Raw genomic sequence first — 23,449 nt, 5'->3', positions numbered from 1 at the left:
GCTCTGTTGATCTCTTAACAATTGATTCCTTACTAAAAATAACTCTTCACAGCAGCAAGGAATAGCCTGAGACTGACTGGTTTCCCACCAGGAGCCGCTTCAAGAGGAAGGATGATAAAAGCTTCCACAGGCTGCCACTTCTCAAATCTACCTGAATATGGTTTTAGAAGTTGACAAGCAGTGCCAGCTTCTTCATTCTCATTCTTTTATTGAACAGAATGGATAATCTTAGGTATAAAAACAAACTTTTTCCGCAGGATTTAATATAACCATTTCATTAAAAAAATTTATTGAAGTATATATAGTTGATGCACAATGTTGTATTAGTTTCTGGTGTATGGCAAAGTAACTCAGTTATACATATTATTTTTCATATTCTTTTCCATTATGGTTTATTACAGAATGTGAGCTCTTTGAGAGTAGAGACTGTATTTTGTATACCATTGTATCCATAGTACTTAGCATGTGCCTGGTATCCAGACGACATATATAGTAATTGTTTCCTGAATAACTAAATTCTGCCAACTTCAAGAGAGAGCACTTTATAAACAGTTAGGGATTGTCTGGATATAATGTACAACTATCATTATGATTATCATCATGCAGGAATGTGATATAAATAGAACACACCATTCATTACACAAAAGTTTAGTAAGCATCTATTATGTGCCAGGCACTCACCCAGACACTGAGAAATGCAGCCCTGAACAGACAGACGCTCTCCCTATTCTCCTCCATGATTGCTAACAGTTTCTTGGCCAAAACTCTGAACCAAAGCCTTGGAAGAAGATATGCACTGGTCCAGTCTGCTCTGCTGTCTGCAGACCCAGGTAAGGTTTGAACGTCAACCACACCTGATACAGAGCTGAAAGGCAGCAGACACCACACCCAACCTTCTAGTTCGATGCCTAAGGTCAATGACTTCCATTCTCAGTCCACATTTTGCACCTCTCTGGCTTCCGCCTGGACTTCCATTGGTACATCTGGTAGACTTTATGCTCCTTTTCCAGGTTACAGAGGATTCAGCCATTTCATTTTGATTGGGGAGAAAGTGTCATAGGACATAAACATATTTCTTCACCTGAATTAGAACTCTGCTTTAAAAAAAAATGTTTCTCACCACTGCAGCACAGGAAACTGTCTCCATCTGCTCTTCATTTGTGAAAGTTATTCAGTGAGCAAAAAGCCTGCCTCAAACTATAACTTCTTGTCTTCTTGAAAAGAGACCATATTCAGCTGGTCCATGATTACTCATTTTATTTAGCAAGTATTATTGATCACCCACTCTGTGACAGGCCCTGTGCTGGGCTTACAGAAAGGAATGTCACCATCCCTGCCCTCAAGTGATAGGTGGGATGGACAGCAAAGATTCAAGGTGAGGAAAGAGTTCTACCTGGAAATACTTTAAAAGAATTCTTCCAATAAAGGTGTGAGCTGGGTCCTAACAAATGAGTGAGCTCTCTCGTTTGTTCTTCCATCTCTCCAGGACAGTAGGGTTTTGGTGGAACAAAACAGCAAACCTAGAAACAGACCCACACAAATATGACCAATGGATGCTTCTCAAAGGTGCAGAAATGATCCAATGGAAGAAGGATGACCTTTTCAACAAATGGTGCTGAAGCAATGGGACATCCATAGGGGAAAAGAAAAGAAATACAGCATAAACTCCACACCTTCTACACAAAATACTCAAATAGATCATAAACCTAAGTAAAAAAATAAATGCTTAATCTTTTCAGAAGAAAACAGAAAATCTTTATGCTCTGGGAGAGGCAAAGGACAGATGGGACATCAAGGAAGATAAGATTGTTTAATTGGACTTCATCACAATTAAAAACCTTTTCTCTGTGAAAACACTGTGAAGAGAATAAAAAGATAAGCTACCTATTCGAAAATCACATATCTGACAAAACGGACTTGTATCTAGAATGTATCAAGAACTCCCAAAACTCAGCAGTAAGAAAACAAACAACCTTATTTAAAAAAAATCAAAAAGCTTAAACAGACACACTTCACTAAAAAGTAAATAGGTGACAAACAAGCATATGAACAGGTGTTCACCATTAGTCCCTAGGCAAATGCAAATTAAATTGCCCATGAGGTACCACTGTATCTAAATGGCGAAGTTGCCGCGGGCTCTTCCAAATAGCTAAACTGAAAAGCTGACAATAGCAAGTGTTGATGAAGGTGCAGAGAAACCAGAACACCTAAACTTTTCTTATAAAAGTAAATATAAACTTACCATATGAATGACCCAGCCATCCCACTCTTAAGTATTTACCCACAAGAAATGTCAGCATGTGTCCACTCAAAGATTTGTAAGCAAATGTTCTTTTGAAGTTTTATTCATAGTAGTCAAAAAATTGGAAACAACCCAAATGCCCATCACCAGGTGATTGGACAAACAAATTGCAGGATATCCCTGCAGGGGGACCACCACCAGCAATAAAAAGGAACACACTCCTGATTCCCAGAACAACGTGGATGATCTCAAAAAGCATCACGCTAAGTGAAAAAAGTCAGACACTGAAGACTACGAATTGTCTGCTTCCCTGCATATAAAACTCTAGAAAAGAGAAACCTGTGTGACAAAAGAGAAAAGAACGGCTGCCAGGGGTCAGGGGTGAGAAGAAGATTGACTGCCAAAGGGAACAAAGGGATTTTTTAGGGTGATGGAAATGTTCTGTATCATCATGGCATGGTGGTCACATGACTGTATTCATTTGTCAAAACTCATTAAATTGTACACTATTTTCCACTAATGTTATTATATGTAAATTATACCTCAATAAAGCTGATTTTTTTTAAATCAACGGAAGATAAAAATCTACACATGAAGCCAAGAAATTTTGGAAAAGGCTCAACCATGGAAGGATTTGCTCTAGGAAATGGCTAAACATACCATAAGGTTATCATAACTTTCCAAGTGTGCTATGGGCACAGCAACAGACAAATAGATCAACTGACATAAAGCAGAGTCCAAAACCAGATCAACATACATACCCAGTAAATAATTTAGTCAGCAATTGAAATTAGTGGCGAAGGAACTCCGCTATTGAATAAATCGAGTTGAAATCTGGATTCCATTCAGAAAAAGAATCACATTAGCTCCGTAATTCACACCGTTCTTAAAGAGTAAAATCTTAGCTGGTTAACCGATCGTTGACCTCACAGTGAAGGCTCGTTCCACTGATTTCGTTACCCTGCGACATGCTTAGAGAACCACTTAGCACATTGTGGCGGAGTACTACTGTAGATGAATTCGACCAAACACCCAAACTGATTGTAGTCACTTCTGCCTTCTAACGGGAGGTGGCATCTTTCATCACAATGGGAAAGGAAATACCTAAATTGTTCCCTTCCACCTACACAGACAAAGGAGAGAGAAACGGCCAAGTTCCTGTGGGCTCTTCTGAGATGCTAAACGGAGAAATGCGAAGTGGATGGCAGCAGAGGCACTCAGTGGTCCTCGGACGTCCAGAGGAGGGGTGAACAGCTAGACCAGGGGAATTGTGCAGGAGAAGTCCCTTCTAGGTGCAGAAGATCCTGCAACACAAGACGGGGCCACAGCTTGGGGCAGAGGAGCCCGGGGAGGAATTCCTGGTGGCCGTCAAGCCAAAGGCCTTCCAAAGACAAGGAGGGCTCCTGGCTGATCTTCAGTGTTGAAGCTGCTGGTGTCCTGCAGTGTGGACCCCCTCTCTGTCAGATCAGACTTCTCACCCCTGAGTGTCTTGGGGAGAGAGCAGTGTGAAGGAGAAGCTATTCTTCCTTATTCTTCTATTTCCTTTCCTGTTGGAGAATGTTTATTGGCATAACACTCAGGGTTTCTCTGGAAAGACCCTCAGTGACTCTTCTACCATTTGTTGGAAAGAGTCACCAGGCAGCATCACTCAGTCCCCGGCTCCCTCCCTGGCTCATCACACAGCACTTGGTCTGTTCCTTCTTACTGTCATTTCTGCAGGCCTGTGTCTGACTCCGTGTGCTTCTGTTGGGAGTGTGACTATGCCCCTGTGGCTCATCCTCCTGCCCCTTTTTTCTGATCATCAGTTACTGCAGGATTCAGGCAAGAAGGAGAGGGTGAGGTAGGAGCTCCCAAAACCCAACCAGGGTGTCTGCGTAAAGTAAAATCCCCTAGTCATTCAAGCAAGCAGTCAGTCAAGGGCAGGCTCCTTGTGGGAACACTCCAGAACACGGCGTTGAGAAAATCTTCCTTCTGTTTGTATGACCTTTGTCCTAACTCCTTCACTTTGTCACCAGGGTCCTGGCTGACCCTTTCCAGAGCCTTTTCTGTGACCAGCCTTCAGAATTTCCAGGGCACATATTGGGCTGTGCAGAGATGCCAGCAGCTTTGGCCACAGTTGGAGCCAGGCAGACGGGGAGTTGACTGAGAGAAACGAGCAGAAAGCATCTTTCTCTGAGGTTCCCCCCAAAACATGTGCTACTCGGATTCCAAAGGGCAGAAAGTTCTTTGTTTGGGGTTTTTTTGTTTGTTTGGGGAGGTTTTTTTTTTCCCCCTTGGCCAGAAGAAAAAGAGATGAGTTGCTTTTGACTAAAAAAAAAGTCAGTCTTGGAGGATGATTGGCTGCAGCCCAAGCAAAGACTATGGGAAACACTCCATTCTAAGCAAGCACAAAACCTTTCCCAGTGACTCGAGCCAACACCAATTACTTGCCCTTCCCTTTGGCGCTCTGCCTTTAGCCAATGCCAGATTTGGAGTCATTGACTCCTTGGGTTATTGAGCCCACTCACCTCTATCCACCCTCCCCATTTTACACATGAGAAACAGACTTGAAAGGCAGCATCTCTTACCCACTTGGTGAGCAGAGGCACAACCCAGACCAGAACCCGAAACTCCTGAGTCCCAAGTCCCCGTCCTTCCCAGGGCTGGAGATTTGTTTCACGGCCCTGGGCACCATCTCCCCTGGAGAAGGGTAAGTCCCTGGATGACAGAGGCATGGTGTTTTGCAGGGAGAAGGGGAGAGGACCCACATTTGAAAAGCATCTCCTATGTTCCCAGCCCTGATCTCAGGTTGTTACTAGAGCAGACACTGTGGGCATGTCTTCCCAGCCCCCAACAACCCTCTTTGTTGGAGTTTAATTTTATGGGCTGAACTGTGTACCACAAAAAGTTCATACTTGAAGTTCTGAACCCCAGCACCTCAGAATATGACCATATTTGGATAAAGGATCTTCAAAGAGGTGATTAAGTTAAAATAAGTCCATTAGGATGGGCCCTAAACCAATAGGACTGGTGTCCTCATGAGAAGAGGAGATGAGGACACGGACCCACACAGAGCGAAGACCAGATGAGGACCTTATGCAGGCCAAGGAGACAGGCCGCAGAAGAAACCACGCCCGTCGGCGCCTTGATCTCAGATTTCCAGAGTCCAGAACTGGGAAGAAATAAATGCCTGCTGTTTAAGCCCCCAGTCTGTGGCACGTTATGGCGGACCTCATCAACAGATACAGGCGTCCATTCCCATCCTCCCCGAGCTTCTACACTGGGGCCCTGCCCCTCAGGCAGAGCTGATTCAGCTAATTCACGCAGACTCCTCATGACAAGGGGCAGAGCTAAGAGAGGCATGGGGCAGGGGGCAGCACTGGAGCAGAAGAGACTTTGTGGGGAGGACATTCCCCATGCTGAGACCCAGAACAGCCCCGCTCCCAGCCCTCCCTGTGGCCCCTGTGCTTAACTTTTCAGTGAATTCCAGGAGAGACCCCAACTCCCTTCTAACACACAGCTCCCTTTCTTGGTTAAATTTGTCTTAAGTTAATTTTGTTCCTTGCAACTCAAAGAACTCTGACTCTGACATTCACATGTGTTACCTCGTGCAGTTTAATATCTCCCCTAGCTGATTTCTCCCCATCTTACAGACAGGGAAACTGAGATTCAAAGCCACGGTCGCAGATGCTGGAACTAGGATTCAGATTCATGCTCCTCCCATTCTCCACATTGTCCTTGAGTGTCATTGACCTTGCCATCTCTTCTGTCCCCCGACAGTACTCAGCTAGGGGTCAGGCATATCGTATCGTAGGTGCTCAATAAAAGCTTGTTAAGTCGAATTGAACACATGGACTTACGTTCCACTTATCGACCAGAACACAGACAAATACGTAGCAAGTTCAAACAATTGGAGCCAAAGGGAAATAAAATCAGTGTCAGAAATTCATTCATCTTTTTACTCTTCTTCTTCATTCAGACCTAATGGGGTCAGAGATTGCACCCCAGGCTCTCAGGGGAGCTCTTTGGTTCACTCAGTAACAAGAAGACAGTTTTGGCCCCATTGACTTCACAAGTCCTCTTTAACTCTTCCCATATGTGTGATGTTTTTTTAACCTATGGATGGCGGCAGCTACCTCCCCAGCAGAACTTCATCTCCTCCAGAAAGAAAGGTCTGAGCCCTGAGTCTCTCCTACTTACTTCCTCCCCCTCTCCCATTTGTCTTGTAGCAAAAGGATATAAACCACTCTTTGTTCAAGACAGTAAACTTGCTTTAGGAAGCTATAGGACTCAAGGAGCTAGGGGAAAAAAAAAAAAGATGAAGAAAGGCCTTGGCTGGCAAAGGGTTTCTGGGTAGTTTTTTTCTTCTTTATAAAAATAAAATTACTTTTTCCCTCTGGCTTTGGAAAGCCCCCAAAATAAATCTGAGATCACTTGCCTCGTTGTCATTAAACTTCCCAGGCTGAGCAGGACTCCGGGGTTTGCTGGCAGACAGAGTGAGGGTTGGTAGGGCCTCGCCATCTTGTATTTCAACACGGAAGCCTGAAGTTTGGACTGGGGGGACCCTGGCCTCTTACCGCAGCCTCACAGAGCGCTGGGGGAGCAGTTCTCTGGCATTTCACAGGCCTGAGGAGAGAGGCAGCGTACAGAGCCCTGCAGGTCCCCTGCTCCATCACCTCATCTCCCGCACCTGGAAACCGGGCTGCACATGAGGAAAGACACACCGTATACGCAATAAAAATGCTGAGCAGGCGCTCATTGACCACGTTTGTGTTTCTCTCACACATCAGCCATAACTGACTGTTTAGAGAAGAAAAAGAATGTCTTGTGGACATTTAGAGGCGAAGGTGGGGGGAAAAACACACCAACTGGCTGGTGAGAACTTAAATATTTATGGGGCATTTTCAGGCAAGCCCCTCAACCATTCTGTGAGGTGTCATTTAAGCCTTTCATCCACCCCATTTCACAGGGATGAACACTGAGGCTCAGAAAATGGCTGCTTCCTGACAGAAGGGAGCAGGGCAGAAACAAAAGCCCCATCCACTCACTTCAGACTTGACACTCTTTCCCTGGCATTAGGCCCAGCCTGTGAGCCAACCGACAGCATGGAGCCCACCAGCCAGCCCCCCACACTGAACCTAACTGAGCCTTGATTCCTGCCCCAATTTTTTTTCCCCCAAATGAAAATCTATACTGGATTTTTTTTCTAATTATAAAATGCACACTGGTTAAAAAAAAATCTTTTTAACAACGCAGTTGGTGTTCTGTACCAGCCAAGCCTCCCTCTCCCGTAGCAGACCCCCGAAGGTGGCCAGTTATCTTCGTAGAGACACGTGTGTGACCAGCATGTTGACCATCTCCCACATTGACCGGCTAGGATTCCGAACAGGTCCCCCTGCTCTGAGCATCTAGACTGTGGGGACCCTGAGCCCGAAGCCCTGCCCACCTGCTGCAGGACCCCAGTCTCCCCCATCCCCTGGGGACTCCTGGGAGCTCCCCACAGAGCTCACATGCAGGCCACTCCCCAAGGCCCGGGCAGCCACCTGCCTTGCCTCTCCAGTACTCGCTCCCCTGGCTGAGCCCCAGAGGAACCCTCAGAGCTTCCGGAAGTAGCCTCCCTGCCCGTAGATTGATGGGACGGATGTGAAATCTAATTTCTCTCTAACCACCCAGAGTCCTTGGCGCGGCTGCTCCAGTTACAACCCTTGGACAGCCTGCCTCCCTCTTTCTCAGTGGAGAAAACCCATAGAATTGTGAGTCCTGGGGGTGGCGAAGAAGGGGAAGGCGAAGTTTTCAGCAAATTTCCTCCAAGGCTGTCTCTGAAGAGGCAGCAAAGTATCAGTGAGTCTTTCTCTCACCTGCTTGAAAACAGCCTTGTGGAAACAATGTTCCAGGATCATTTTTGTGGCTCTGAGATGTACCAGTTCCACTCCTAGGGTCTCAGTCTCTCCAGCTGTCATCCAGCTGTAGGATTATCTCTTTGGGCTTAATTCAGGCTACAAGTTTCCGTTCCTGTTCTCTCTTTCTAACCCCCCCCTTCCTCCCACACCCCTCTCTTCAAGTTGTCTAACCCCCAATCCTTACATCACTATCACTTCTTTTAAGAAATGATTCTCCTTAAGCACCTCATGCCGGGGTCTGGGAAGCTTGAAACAGAGACATAACCTTGAACCTCTCAGCCCCCAAATGGAGCTTCTGCACATCTCTTGAACATAACATTTAAGAGAATAAACCCATATACCATCTGTCTCTACTTTTATCATTTGACAGCAATTGAAAAAATGAAGTCATCAAACAAAAATAGAAACTGGAGATCTGAAGGCAACCCCAAAAGTTAGCTATTTACTCCAAACAAATGTCTTTCTCCAGACTCTGTTTCCTGAAGGCGGGAGACTGTTTCTATGTGGACAAGGAATTAATGACATGGAAGCATTCAGGTTTTCGCCATTTATGGTCTATCATAGAATGCTGCCTCTTATGTTTATCTGTACTTTAGGCCTTTCTTTATAAATAGCAAATAAAATAAAAATCCGTTTTACTAATAGGGCTTCCCTTCTTCCATATTGTCGTCAGTAGAGTTTAAAAGAATTGAGGAAATGTGCTGGTGTGTTTAATTGGTCCGCTTTATAGATCATACTTAAAACAGCCAGGAGAACTTCAAATACTTGCAACAGAGAGATTTACAGCAAACTAAAGGAAGGTCTTTTAAAAACCTACCACTTGTCCATCACTGCTCTAGTAAAATGTGGGGACTCCTGTCCGTCGGCCCCAGCATAGAGCCAAAAATAGCCTTCACTTTCTCCTTTACTTAAGTTGTCCTCCCCTTCTAACCCGAGACCTCTTCCCATGAGGATGGGAATAAGTTATTTTCTTTAGGGACCTGCGAATTACTGTGCAGTTACCTACAGGCTGCATCATTGGCAGGCAGGTGGTGCCAAGACCTCCCATAGGTGGGTGGGAGGTCCTCAGCCTCCCTTCGCCACGTCCTCCACTCCTCACTCATTCATTCGGTGAGTACACAAGGAGTTATCTCCCACGAGCCTGCACCTCCCAAGACAGGAGGAGGAGAGAGGCAAAGCGGCCCCTGGGGCCTCCCCAGCACGAGGGGACTACAGTATCTCACAGGACACCCTGTGAATGGTGCCCCAACGGCAGGGCTGGGCACCCTGAGGACAAGGGTCAGAGGGAAGGAAGCCTCTAAACCCCTTCATATTTGGTGAATAGAATTGCCCCCTTTGCCTTTCCATCTTACGGATGAGTGACAGGTACGTGGGAGGCATGCAGTTTCCAGCTGTAGGCTTGTCCCTTTGGGGTTAATTCAGGCTGCAAATTTCCATTCATGCACCCTACTTGCCCCCTGGGGGCTCTCACCCAACTGGAGCTGGAATTCCCAGGATTCTTTTTAAAAATATTTTCCCCAGACTTCCCTTCTAGCAGCCGTTGTTATCTCTGACAGCAGGCTGGGCTCTGTCTCTGTCGGGCTGGACAGGATCAGGCCCGAATCACTCTCCAGCTTCAGAGCAGCCCCCTGACTGATGGGAGCAGGAGGGAGGGTGAGGGGGGCAGAGGAGCGAACTCCCCGCCCCCTCAGGATCACACAGCGAGGGATCCGCCTCTGCAAGCCCTGCTCCCTCTGCCTTTGGTTTGCGGTAACCCTGGAGGTGACCAGCCTGTCTGATCAGCCTGAAACACTCCTAGCCGCTTCCCCCAGGAAGTGCCCATTCACAAACCACAACTTCCAAATTGGCTCATAAAAGTCATAAAAATCATAAAAATCAGTTGTCTCATAAAAATCAGTTTTCCTGGAGGATGTCAAAAATTGGAAACAGTCTTAGTTGACTTAAAATTTTAAAATAGCATTTTGAAAAGAAGAGAATAAATCACTATAAAGTAAACTGCTTTATAACTTTCAGTGATTCTTCACTCCTTGACCCTGTCTGTTCCTCACAGGAGTCCAGTTCAAGGGGCAGGTTCATTCATTATCTCTAATTTTTATAATGTTACACGTAAGAAAACTACGACCTGGAGAGGTTAGGTGACACGATCAAGGTGATGTGTCTGGGTGGGAACCAGAACCCATGTCCCCTCTTTTGTTCTTGTTGTGTGTTTATTCCACAAGTGAATCATAAACAGAGCCCAGAGCTAACAGAGCTCAGATCTCAGACCGACCACTGTGTCATGCACTCCAGATTCATCCACTACATGTGCACAAAGATTCCACTAGAAGATGTTTGGGCCCACGTTGTTTATAATACAAAAAGTCTGGAAGCAACCTCATACCTAATGTCAGGAGTTTGGTTAAATGAACTATTCAATACTGTGAACTCTAATACAGTCATTAAAACAAGGTTGTAAAAGTATATCTATTAACATGGAAAACTTCACAATATAATAATAATAATTATTATTATTATTATAGGCAGGGGAGGGTACAGCTCAAGTGATAGAGCACATGCTTAGCAGGCACGAGGTCCTGGGTTCACTCCCCGGTACCTCCATTAAAAATAAATAAACCTAGTTACCTATTCCCCTGCCAAAAGATATATATAAAATAATAAATAAATATAAATAAATAAAATATTTTAAAAATAATAATTATAGCTATCATTTTCATAATTATATGTATAAATAAAATGCATAGGAAATAGTGTTGAGGGATATATACTGAAATATTAATAGTGTTTAGATTACTGATGGTTTTATTGTCATTTCAGTTACTGATATTTTCTAAGTTTTCTACAATAAAAGTACATTTCTTGACTGCCTTTCAATGAACTGAATGTTTGTGTCCCCCTCAAAATTCACATTGATATCTTGACTCCCAGTGTGATGGTGTTAGGAGGTGAGGTCTGTTTGATCATAAGGGTGGAGCCCTGAAAAGTGAGATTAGTGCCCTTATAACAGAGACCTCAGAGAGCTCTCTCACCCTCTCTCCACCACATGAGGAAACGACCAGAAAACAGCCGCCTGCAGCCTGGAAGAGGAGCCTCACCAGAACCCGGTCCTGGGGCCACCCTGACCGTGGACTTCCCGCCCCAGGAGCGGTGAGAGATGAATGTCTGCTGTTTACAAGCCACTCGGCCTCTGGTATTTTGTTATAACCACCCGAGCTAAGACATACTTTTTAAACTTTCAAGATGATTCCATCAGGAAACTGCTTAAAGAACAAACATGTGTTTATATCCGAGGTAAGGAGATTTAACACCTTAAAGGACTGGAACCTTCCCAGTTTATCTTATCATTAACTCACAATGTATGGTAAACTCAGTTTATTCCTTTGAGGAGAACAGTAAACATATTTTGTAGGCTTACTGATGTCCACTTTGAGTGAATTTCTTCACTGGAAACAGGATTAATCATAAGCCATAAACCCTGTTTTCATGTTTATTGTGTTGGGAATTTTTTTCCCCAAAAAAACTTCTCAGAGGTAAACCATAATTACTATATGCTTTTTTTAAATTAATTACTTTTTAAAATGTACATATATGTACTGTTAGTTGTTTCCAGGAACAGTTTAGAGCTTTATCTTTTTAAACTTACATAGTTATCCAAGGAATAAAGCCAACTACAAAATACAAATCAACAGAATGCAGTAAGTAGTCCACTCATAAAGGACAGGCAAATGTGCTTACATATATTCAAGAAATCAGTCATCTAAGTTATAACTCATAAGTAGTTTATTTGTGTCTTTTTTTTAGACTCCACATATAAGCGATATCATATGGAATTTTTCTTTCTCTTTTGGGCTTACTTCATTTAGAATGACGATCTCCAAGTCCATCCATGTTGCTGCAAATGGCTTTATTTCATTCTTTTTATGGCTGAGTAGTATTCCATTGTATATATATATCACATCTTCTTTATCTAGTCATCTGTTGATGGACATTGAGGTTGTTTCTTCCATGTCTTGGCTATTTTAAATAGTGCTGCTATGAACGTTGGAGTCTTTTTGAATTATAGTTTTCTCCAGGTATATGCCCAGGGGTGGGATTGCTGGATCACATGGTAAGTCTATTCTTAGCTTTTTAAGGAACCTTCATACTGTTCTCCATAGTGGCTGCACCAATTTACATTTCCCCCGACAGTGTAGGAGGGTTCCTTTTTCTCCACAGCCTCTCCAGCATTTATCGTTTGTAGACTTTTTAATGATGGCAGTTCTGACTGGTGGGAGGTGATACCTCATTGTAGTTTTGATTTGTATTTCTCTAAAAATTAGTAATGTTGAGCATTTTTTAATGTGCTTGTTGGCCATCTGTATGTCTTCATTGGAGTATTGCTTGTTTAGGTCTTCTGCCCATTTTTTTTTATTGGGTTGCTTAGTTTTTGTTTTTGTTTTTGTTTGATATCAAGGTATATGAGCTGTTTGTATATTTTAGAAATTAGTCCCTTGTTGGTCGCATTATTTACAAATATTTTCTCCCATTCTGTAGGATGTCTTTTTGTTTTGTTGATGGTATCCTTACCTGTGCAAAAGCTTTTAAATATAATTAGATCCCATTTGTTTATTTCTGCTTTTATTTCCACTACTCCAGGAGCTGGTTCAAAAGAAAACATTGCTGTGATTTATGTCCAAGAGTGCTCTGCCTGTGTTTTCCTCTAGGAGTTTTATAGTATCTGGTCTTACATTTGTCTTTAATCCATTTTGAGTGTATTTTTGTATATGGTGTTAGAGAATGTTCTAATTTCAGTCTTTGACAGGTAGCTGTCCAGTTTTCCCATAATTACTATACTCTTTACTGGACAAAGTCCCCAATCTGCTGACTGGGGCCACCCCAAATTGTGCTTACTCAGAGACAACCAAGACCTCCAAGTCTTTTTCGTTCATTTCTGTTTGATTCTCTGTCAAACCCTCCTATGTTTCTCCATTTTTCTTTTCTGCTCCCACCTGACTAAATCTTATCAGACAACTTGTAATCTTCATCACTTGAGCCTTGCGGGTCTCAAAGCCCATTAACAGGGAGACCTTTGTTCCAAAGACTCATTACCATGCAGCACAAAGGGGAGGGTGATGCAGGCACTGGCTGCCTGGGAAGGTTTCCCTCTGTCATCCTGGCCTGACCCTTAATTATTAAATCTCCCCCTTGCACCCTCTAATGTGCCTGGGTTTGGAGAACAAATCTTATAATCTCACCAACAATGAGAAAAACCTGAAGATGGGGGCTGTTCTGATTGGGGACTGCTCTTTGCCTTTTTTTTCTTGCTTCTTGGCCCCTGCTAATCCTTCCCTCATTTAAGGGCAAAAATCATTCTGTTTTCATGTACGAATCTGGCTCTGTTTCTTCTTCATCATTGGAAGATCATGCAGTGATTCTCAGACCAGTAGTCTGTGCATATTTTAAATATGCTTTTAACTGCCCGCCCCAAAAGAGTTCAGATCAAATCCTCATTTCAGAGCGAGAGAAAATAAATGTGAATAAGACCCATCCTTACAGAGATAAAACAAAAACAGGACTGGAACCGAAGTCTCCTCATGCACAGGTCGTTTTGCCCCCAGGCTGGTTCTCTTCAGAGCCACGTCAGGACTGGATTCTCCCAGGTTTCCCTTCAGAGTGAAGACACAGACAACAGCGGTTGCCTTGGAAACTCTGCCCGGTGAGCTGACATTACGGGATTTCACTCGCCCTACTCTGTGGCTGACATCCAACCCTGACTAATTTAAGTTCTGGTTGCTTCTGGCTTTGCTAAGGGGACACAGGGATGGGAGGGAGAGAACAGGAGGACAAGCGAAAGTGAAATGATTACAGCAGGACTTTTTTTCCTCATTGAAAGCAACTCAAGTAGTGACAAAAGAAATCACTAATGTATTTTAATAACTATGATTCTCGAGCAAACATTGGTGACCAGAGATGCTGTTAAGTGTTCACGTGCCCATGTGTTAATTCTATTCAGGATTCCGCGAACCGATTCAAGAATATTTTCAAGATGTGCCTCCTGCCAGCCACCTCCGACTGTTAATTAAGCAGCAGCAGCAAACATGGGCGGTGCTTCCATTCGAAGTCTCTCTCATGGTCTTGGCTCTCTCAAGGGCAGAATATTGTCCACATCCACCAGATGACAGATGGTTGGTACCATCCTCTATCAGCTGTTGATCAAGGTCTCCATCTCAGCAAGTTTCTACTAAAATTTAAAATGTTGTATTAGTTTCTGGTGTACAGCATGGATGGATGTGGAGGACATTATGCTAAGTAAAATAAGTCAGACAGAGAAAGACAAATACTATAAGATACCACTTACATATGGAATCTAAAAAAAAATACAACAAACTAGTGAATATAACAGAAAAGAAACAGACTCACAGACGTAGAGAAGGAACTAGTGGTTACCAGTGGGGAGAGGGAAGGAGGAGGGGCAAGATGGAGGTGGAAGATTAAGAGACAGAAACTATCAGGTATAAAATAAAATGCAAGGATATATTGTACACCATGGGGAACATGGGCAATATTTTATAATAACTATAAATGGAGTATAAACTTTAAAATTTGTGAATCACTATATTGTATACTTGTAACATACACTGTACATCAACTATACTTCAATTAAAAAATATGATACTGTAAAATAAATACATAAATTTAAAAAGGTTAAAAAAATAAGTGTTCCACTAACACAACAAAACTTCTGATTGCTTTTACTAGATGAATCAGAGGAGGAAACTTCCAGATCATTCTAGCCCAGCTTCCTCTTTGTATAGATGAGGAAGCTGAGGCTGGGGGATGGGAAGTCGAGGACGCCAACTGCTCTGCTAGTTAGAGGCAAGGCAGGACCTAGATCCTGAGGCTCCAGGCTTCCCAGTCTGGTCCCACCTCACTGCACTGCTTCTTTGCCCCGACTTTCTGTTGAGCAAAATAATTTAATGCACATATATACATATATAAAACCTTCCGTTCCAGTCAATGGAAGTCTGACTTAAAGTGAAATTATTTGAATTTAAGGTTTTGGAAACTGTTTTCATCATTTTAAATAAAATGCTTTTGATGCCTCATCCTACAAAGAAATAAGTGTTCCTTAACGTTTCCAAAGGAATAGACAGCGTTGAGACAGCGAGGATTCCCAGGAAGTCCCATGAGTCAGACTTAGGAGCCAGGTGATCAGAAACGAACTTCTCTGCAAGCCTGACACCACCCTCTTGACAAGTCCAACCGGAGCTGGAAGCATTTAGCAGCATTTAGGACTCAGAAGGTCCTGGGGGTGTGGGGGTGGGGATGCTTAGTAATGACCCTGAGTCGTGGAAACAGAAAAAATGACTGAAAGAGAAAACATAATTAACTTCCCAGTGTAAAATGCAAATCTCTTGGGGGGAAAGCCTGTGGGAGGGTAGGTGTAGACGGTTTCGGAATGAATGCTGACTAACCCAAGCCCCTGGCACTGGCGGGGGCTGGCGGGGAGAGGTCTTGACCGTCAGTTGATTAAGGAGCCCGGTTACGAGAGCAGAGAGGGATAAACTCCGGGTGGAGACGGGGCAGCCGACGGGAAGGGGCTCCTGCCGCTCCTCTCGCCGCTGCGGCGGTGACCAGGCTGGACGCGACGAACGTTTACGTGGTGCATTGCGGCCCCTTGTGGTCTGATTAAGGAAAAAAAAAAGTCGAACTCAAAGCCAGAGTAATACTAACCTACTTTACAGGTGTCAAGTGAGGCGCTGAAAAAATGACTACAGTGTTCAGAGTCATTAATAATCGTGAGCAAACAGATGAGCCTACGAAAGGGGCGTTTATTCTCTGTCCTCGAAAACAGCGCGTCTCAGATGTGAACGTGGGTGGCGGCCACTGGGGGTCTTGGTGGATTCCGGCTCTGATTCACATAGGCCTGGCAGGGCCTGGGGGAAGATGCCCGCGCTTTGAGAGGCCAGGGGCTCGCAGGAAGGCGCCGGCCTTTGGATGAGCCAAGGCTGCTCCATCAGACCCCTCTAACTCCGGGGGCCACAGGCACCCTGGAGAGCATCCCCTGGGGTTACAATGCCTTCCCGTACCCAAACACTAGGGAACCCAAATAACCACATTTCTTTCGCTTCTTCAAGCTAAAGGGCCTCTCTCCCCAAGCTCTAAGACAGCCTTTCCTCCCCAGGAAAGAATGTCTTGAGAAGGCAAAGCCCCTGACACCTTCTTACCTTATCAAGGAACTTCTTGTCAGAGTTGCCATAGGCCTGTGCTTTGTGGATTTCCATGTTAATAAGAGTCATGGTTTTCTTTGGCTTTCTGGTCGTTGAAAGCAGCAGGATGTTTCCAACGTTCTTTTATTTCCAAATCTCCTCTTGCATATTTGAAGGTGGCTTGTGTGTTTATCTACTAGGCTTCTCCCCCACACCCTGAGGCCCCTTGTAATTCTGCATCTTGCTTCAAGTAGCAAAGTTGCATCTACACCCCACCCCCAATTCCAAGAATTCATTGTATTTGGTTAGGGGGAAAAATGATACAAAGTATTTTTAACTTGGTGTGGGAGGAGAAAGATGGAATAGATAAGGCAGTAGAATGATCACAGGTGGGTAATTACACATGTAAATGAGTTCAATTTGGTAATTTTCCCTCGGATTCCTATTTACATTGGTTAACGTTGAATTCTAACCCCACATCACCACTGCATTTTAGGGTAGTTTATTTTTAGTCTTATATGTCAATTCTGAAACATTAAAAGCAATTCAGAATGCTTTGGTATAAAAATTTTTCTCAGATGTTTTTCACATTTTTCCATTTACTGTCATAACTGTACAAAGCAGACAGGGGATGAAAATTCTCTTTATTTAACAAGTATTAATTACCTCCAACATACAAGGTCTCACATCTTAGGTCTCTGGGGAAAAAAATCAGTCTTGCAGGAAAGGTTCCCACAAAAACTATAATATGAAATCAAATGAGGCAAGAAGAACATCCTGGAGTAATTTAGGAATGATAAGGTGGGAGAAGTTACTTTTGACTCAGAAATCAGCAAGGACTTCCTGGAGGAAGTGACGTTCAAGCAGGACCTTGAAGGACAAGTAAGAATTGTGAGTCAGAGTGTTCTGGTTGCAGAAGCTCCAAGTGCCAAATAGGAAAAGTGGGAGATACAGCTGGGAAGCCATCTGGGGCCAGATCAGGAGACTTGGAAACTCAGATTAAGAGAACTGTATTCTGTGTGCTATGGAGTAATGCTGAATGAGTCAAGATTCATTTGACAATGGTGAGTTTGTGGAATTGGGGGATTAAAGCATGAAGACAAATTAAGCAATAACTCAGGAGATAACGAAGCCTGAAAAGAACAAGTGACAAGAGAGAAATGGACAGGGTGGGGAGTAAGAGGCTTTGGGAAAGAAGAGAGGGGACCTGACGATTGATCAGAAGTAGGGCTAGGAATGGTGAAGAGCTCATGTGATTCTAGGTTTTGCATCCAGGCCACAAGAAGGGGGACGATGTCACTAAGAACTCAGGGGGCACAGGAAGGGGACAGGGCTGTGTAGGGCCTTGAGAACAAAACCATCAGTTTCCATTAGAGTGAACACACTCTGCACACCTGGAGGACATGGGGCCAGTGATGGGGGCTGCAGGGGATGGGGGTGTGGTCAGGTCATTGGGGAATCAGAACCGGGGCGGGGAGACAGTTCAGGGCTGTGGGAGTCAGAGACCCAGGGATGGTCCCTGAAGTCATGGCAGGGCGGGAAGTATCCAAGAGAGCCTGGAGAGAGACACAAGGGCAAGGGCAGAGCTCAGGGGAAGCAGGAGAAAGGAGCGCAGCCAGAAAGGGCAGCGAGGGAGGAGGAGGGCAGGGCAGATGCCATTAAAGATGGAGTATGAGTGCACTTGCTTGTTGGTCTGACAAGAAAACTTTCACACACACACTAACAAAGATATAATGAAGCCCGACACCCATTCAGCGACGATCAGTGACCAGGTGATGCCCAGGCAATGCCTCTCACTGTGCGGCTACTTCACTGAAGCATTTTACAGCAAATCCCACGCCTCATAGCATCTTGCCCCTGCACATTTTATCACGCCTCGCTGAGACATATGGACAACTGAGAGGAGAATTTTAAAGGGGAGGACAATCTTAAGTTGTTGGAAATTTTAGGGATTTCAGACAGACAGAAGCACTCTGTAGGAAGTCCTCAGTGGCCCTCGAGAGAGCAGATTCAGCAATGCCCAGAGTGGGAGACCAGGGCGGGGAGAGGGGCTACGGTTACAAGCAGGACAGCAGTTCAGGGAGGTATGGGCTGCAGGAAGGATGTCTGTCACCAGGAAGAGACCTGAGCATGCTTGTAGGGTGAGATTCAAGAATGCGGAAAGTGGACAGAGGCTGAAGACGTCAAAAAAAAACAGGTATGTGAAGCAACAATCCCATTAATTCCACCAAACATTAAATGAGCATTTGCCACGTGGCTGCATTCCTTTCAGCACAACCACAAGACATATAATCGCTGCTCTCGTGGAGGTGACACTCCAGCAGTGAGACAGAATTTAAACACACAAACATAAACTACGATGTTCAACGTGATAATTGCAGTAAAGCAAAATAAATGGCATGTAAGGGAGGTGGTTGCCAGGGAGATCCAGGATACACGGAGAGGTGAGAGCTTGAAACGGGCCAGCCAGCGACTCTGGGCAGAGGAGGGGAGAGGCCGGGAGACACCGCAGCCAGAGAACCAAAGTAGGGATGAAGGAAGAGGAGGGAACTCTCGTCAAGGGGGCTCAATCAGCTTCAATTACAGAAGAAAAAGAGGGAGAAGTTCATGACTTCTAAACCCTGCTAGGCACTAAGATTGCTAATACTACAGCGACGGATCCAGCTCCCTTGCATGTGTTTTACTGTCAAGACGCAAGGAGGCACCGCGACTGCACTCGGCGTGGAGAGGAGGCAGCAACGCACAGGAGAAAAGCCCTGGGTCCACTCACTGGCAGAGCCAGACTTGGGCATCCATAGAATGGGAAGAAGGGTTTCTGCGGAAGAGGGTTTTGTGAGAACTGGCGGAGCTCCAAGCACAGTGCTGGGTACACACTAATGATCATTAAACGGTAAGAATAGAGCGGTCACCCCCAGCCACAAGCTGCTGTCTGTCCCCTTCAGGGAAAACCCTTTAAAGAATTCTTAAGATTTCTCTTCAAAATGGTTACACACCCTTGTATTTGCTTTGGAAAATGTTATTCAATCAAACATACATCCTACTTTTTCAAAACTTCTATGATTCTCAAGAAACCTTCAAAATTACAAGCCTACAGCTCCCAGGAGAAACATAAAGGTGACAATGTTAAGAAGAGAACTAAATTATTCCATTTCCTCAACTCTTCGAAGTCGGTGCCTGGATTCTCATTTTCCTCCTTTGAATTATTTGTTTTCCTTTCAACTTACATAGGTTGAAGGGGCCCTTGAGAGATTACCTTGTCCATTTCTCTGCCTTAAAATTAGAGAGGATCTAAAAACCATGGTGGTAATCGTTTACGGGGGAAGAAAAGTGATAGTTAATTTAATTTTGTCAAGCTAGCAGAGGTCGAGACCAACTTGAATGAAGTGGGGCCAGTTCTACTGGAAATCACATTTGGGCCAATAAAACGCTGGACCCCAGCACATCACTTCCTTAGCCCCCTTCACCTCACGCTGCCTCTGTTTATTATCTCAAAATTTTAGATGAGTGTAAACATTCTGAGGAGACTACAATTATATAGGTTGGCCTGGACTGCACTCGGACCATCGTGACCGACAGCTCGGATAACAAAACACCCCGCAGATGGAACTCAGCTCTCATTAAACAAAATTAACACTTAGCACCCAAAACATGTCTGGGTTAGATTCAAGAGTAAATTATCTTCTCTCAGTTCACAAGTGATTGCAAACAAACTTTCTGTTTGTTCACAGGCAAGCAACTGCTCAGTTATTTACTGTATTCAGGAAGGACAAAAAAGGTGTGTGTAACATAGACTATTTATAAAGAAGAATTAATAAAATGACACTTTTAGGCTAATGGATTGCTTATTCTTGAGCTTGCCCTTAAAACGGTCAACTGGCCTGACTGACCAACCAGTTGCTGTTCACAGCTCCAGGTCCGCTGTTAAAATAAAGCTATTAATTTTACTGTTTCTGCTTTATTCCAGTAATCAAAAGTAATAATCATGCTTGGTTTCTGAGTTGTTCTCCAGGGAGAAAGTCACAGAACTGTAACCTTACAAAACAGGCTAAATACCAAGAAGACCATGCCTTGGGCTCTTATGAGATAAAGATTGAAAAAGTGACAACCCCAGCCTCTATGGAATGGGTCGCCTGGAGGCATCATGACGCCACTCTAAGTCTTATGACCAGAAAATGATTCTGTTGTTTATTGTTTGAGCCCTGGCTGTATAATCACCCTGCCCCAAGGTGGGGGTGCACAGTTCTGAAGGCACCACCCTGCTGTGAGTCTCCTTTGCCCGGCAAAGTAATAAAGCTGCCTCTTTTCTTCTAAGCTCCAAGACCCTGTCTCTGAGTTATTTGGCTCATCAGGGACGGGGCCAAATCTTTCAGCAACTTTTATATAAAATCTTAAGTCATTTGTTCGCAAATGTTTTGCTTTTCCCCCAGAAGAGGTGAAGATGGTGACTGTAATCACCAAGGTCTTAAGATACAGTGTTTCATTTCAGATTTATTAAATGAAAGGGTATCAGGATCTAGTCTTTTGGGTGTTGAATAGAGAAGTCAGTTAACAGTAAGCAGGGGAATTCAAAATAGACAGTAATATGCTGGGAAACCAGCTCTCTGGGGAGAAGAAATCCTGATTTTTTAGCACTTGCTGATTGCTCTGGTGTAAATACTCCTAATCACCGACAATTTGAAGCTTCCAAAGATTTAAGAGTCAGCTCACAAATTCCTGAAAACTGAACAATTGACTCAGTTTCTGCAGGCCCTGGAGCCAGAGGGGGCTGCTTTAAGAGTTCTTTCATGCCTTCTCTCTTATTTGTCCAAACTCAGTTGTTAAGCCACTAAAAAGTGTGAATTTCATACCTTAGGATCCCAACACAGGTTTTAAAAAAGATATTTTGTCCTAGGCAGTGAATAAAATCCGGTTATAAAAGAATGTCTAATGATGCAGAAATGTTTATGAAATATTTTAAGTAAAAACGGTAAATTTGCATATAAAATGACTACAAGGATATACTCCGAAAAAGTGATCATTACTCTGGTTGTGAGATTGTGGATTTTATTTTGTTCTTTGTGCTATTGTTCTACTTTTCAAGTTTTCTACAATGTCTGTGTATTTGTAATTGGAGAACTAAATCTAGTGTTACTATTTTTTTTTTAAATATGGTGTTTCAGATGTTTTTCTTTTATGTCCATACAATACACTCTTACAGGGAGACTGGCTAGAAGACTGAATTAGATCGACTCATTTTAAGCAAGACTACCCTTCGTCATTCATTTTTGTGACACTTTAAAAAACAGAGGCTCAAAATGATTGAATGACTGTCCAAGGTCACCCGGCTAATAAAGCAGTTGAAGCGGGGACTCTGGCCCAGGATCCCTGCTACCCCTGAGATTTCCCTCAAAAACACATCACCTTGCTCATCATGGTTCCTTCTTTCAAGTTCTTACTGAACACCTAGACCCAGTCCTGCGAGGAGGCACTCTCCTGGTTTTGCTCATTTTAAATGCCCCAAGCATGACCAGAATCACCCAGGCAGGACACACTCCATCCAGGCACTGACGCTACACAAGCCTGCCCACAGCGGGCTCTTCAGCTTGGAAATGTTTGAACGTAACAGGAGAGCTAGCTGAGCATGACAGAACCCACATTCTGGGATGAAAACCATGTACAGTGTTCTACACACATGCATTTACAACAGTCTGTAAATGCCACGTAACAGGTCCTGACACCAGTCTCCCACTGCTCCCTAAAGGACTAGGGAGTCCCCTTTTCAACGATGGCTGAAGAAACAAATTCTGGGTAGATCCTTTCTGAAGCCTCTTTTTTGGGTCCTGTGCAATATGGGCTGGAATGCCCGTTTCTTGCTTCAGGACCCTCATTTCTGTTCATGGGCAGTGCTTTGCCAGGGCTTGGTAACCAGAAACAACAGCATGTGGCATTTATAAGGAATATGGGAGCAAGAACCCACTTCCCAAGGAAGAGGTTTTAGTATGTGGACATACAGGGCAAGTAGGAAAAAACAACAAAAAACCCACAGCATTCCAATGAGCTCCCATGCAAAGCCAGAAAAGCCAAGCTACCAGGCTTCAGGGAAACAGGTGGCCCCAGGGGAGGCTGGCCCACAGTGTGGGAAAGGCCTCTGTCCTCTAAGTGCCACAGCAGCGCACAGGGAGGACAAAGCGGTCCCACGTGGGCCCCTCGGGGTGAGCAGTGTGGGAGCCTCAGAGCTGCCTCTCCCTCGGCGATGGCAAGGCCACCCCTTCAGTGACATCACAGGCAGAGGCCAAAGATGCGGGCTGTGCCTTATGAGACACGACTGCTTCCTGGCATTTATCTACTTCCAGATGTTTCAGCAAAGACCATGTGATACAAGCGTGTGTGAGCTTTCCACCCACACTCCAGGGATGGTTAGTTAACTTCATCTGACCCTACCTGGAAATAAAATTCCAGGGTGGTGAGTTTGCCAGAAAAGGCTAATCAAAGGCCCGCACTTAGAGGAGCCACAAAGGCACTTGGGCTGTTTATCTCTCAATCCACAACAGAAGCTTGGTTAGCACTGTGGAAATTATTTTTCACTGGTGAAATGAGTAGTTTTCAAAATGTTTGGATTAGCTAGAAATCCTGGCCCAGAATGAACACGGTAAAAGGAACTGGGGAGCCAGACTGCCTGCCTCTTTGGAATGGCCCTGAAAGTGATCGTTGGAGGATTCTGTTACCCGTGCAACCAAAGTTAGCTGGATCTTATTGTTAAAATGCTCTCCCATCTGCTCTAAATGAACTTTGACACAAGTGCCACTGAAGCACTAAAAGGACAGACCCTTGGGACTTCATCGAGCCTGCTGAGGCAGGATGACTGTCCTGTTGCCAGTAGGTGTCGAGAGACCTGGAGGGCTTGCTAATTTCAGATTATTAGAGGCTGCTGATGACCTATCGAAAAGAACTAAGTAACTGTCAGTGATCAAGTCAATCTGACTCAGGACCTTTTGCTATGGTAACTTTAAGTATTCTCAGAAATCATCAGGGAAGAGCAGAAGCTGAGTTACTCACACGCGCTGAGTACTAGTGTTATGTGGCCTCTTCTGTACTCAAAAACAGAGGGGGGGCTGGGGAACCCTGGGGTTACTCTGTAGGCCTGAGCAGGCCCGCCACTCAGC

The sequence above is a fragment of the Camelus bactrianus genome, chromosome 1 (genome assembly GCF_048773025.1).
Source record: "Camelus bactrianus isolate YW-2024 breed Bactrian camel chromosome 1, ASM4877302v1, whole genome shotgun sequence".
Classification (NCBI taxonomy): domain Eukaryota; kingdom Metazoa; phylum Chordata; class Mammalia; order Artiodactyla; family Camelidae; genus Camelus; species Camelus bactrianus.
The sequence above is the reverse complement of the archived record's forward strand: the minus strand, read 5'-3'. Positions refer to the sequence as shown.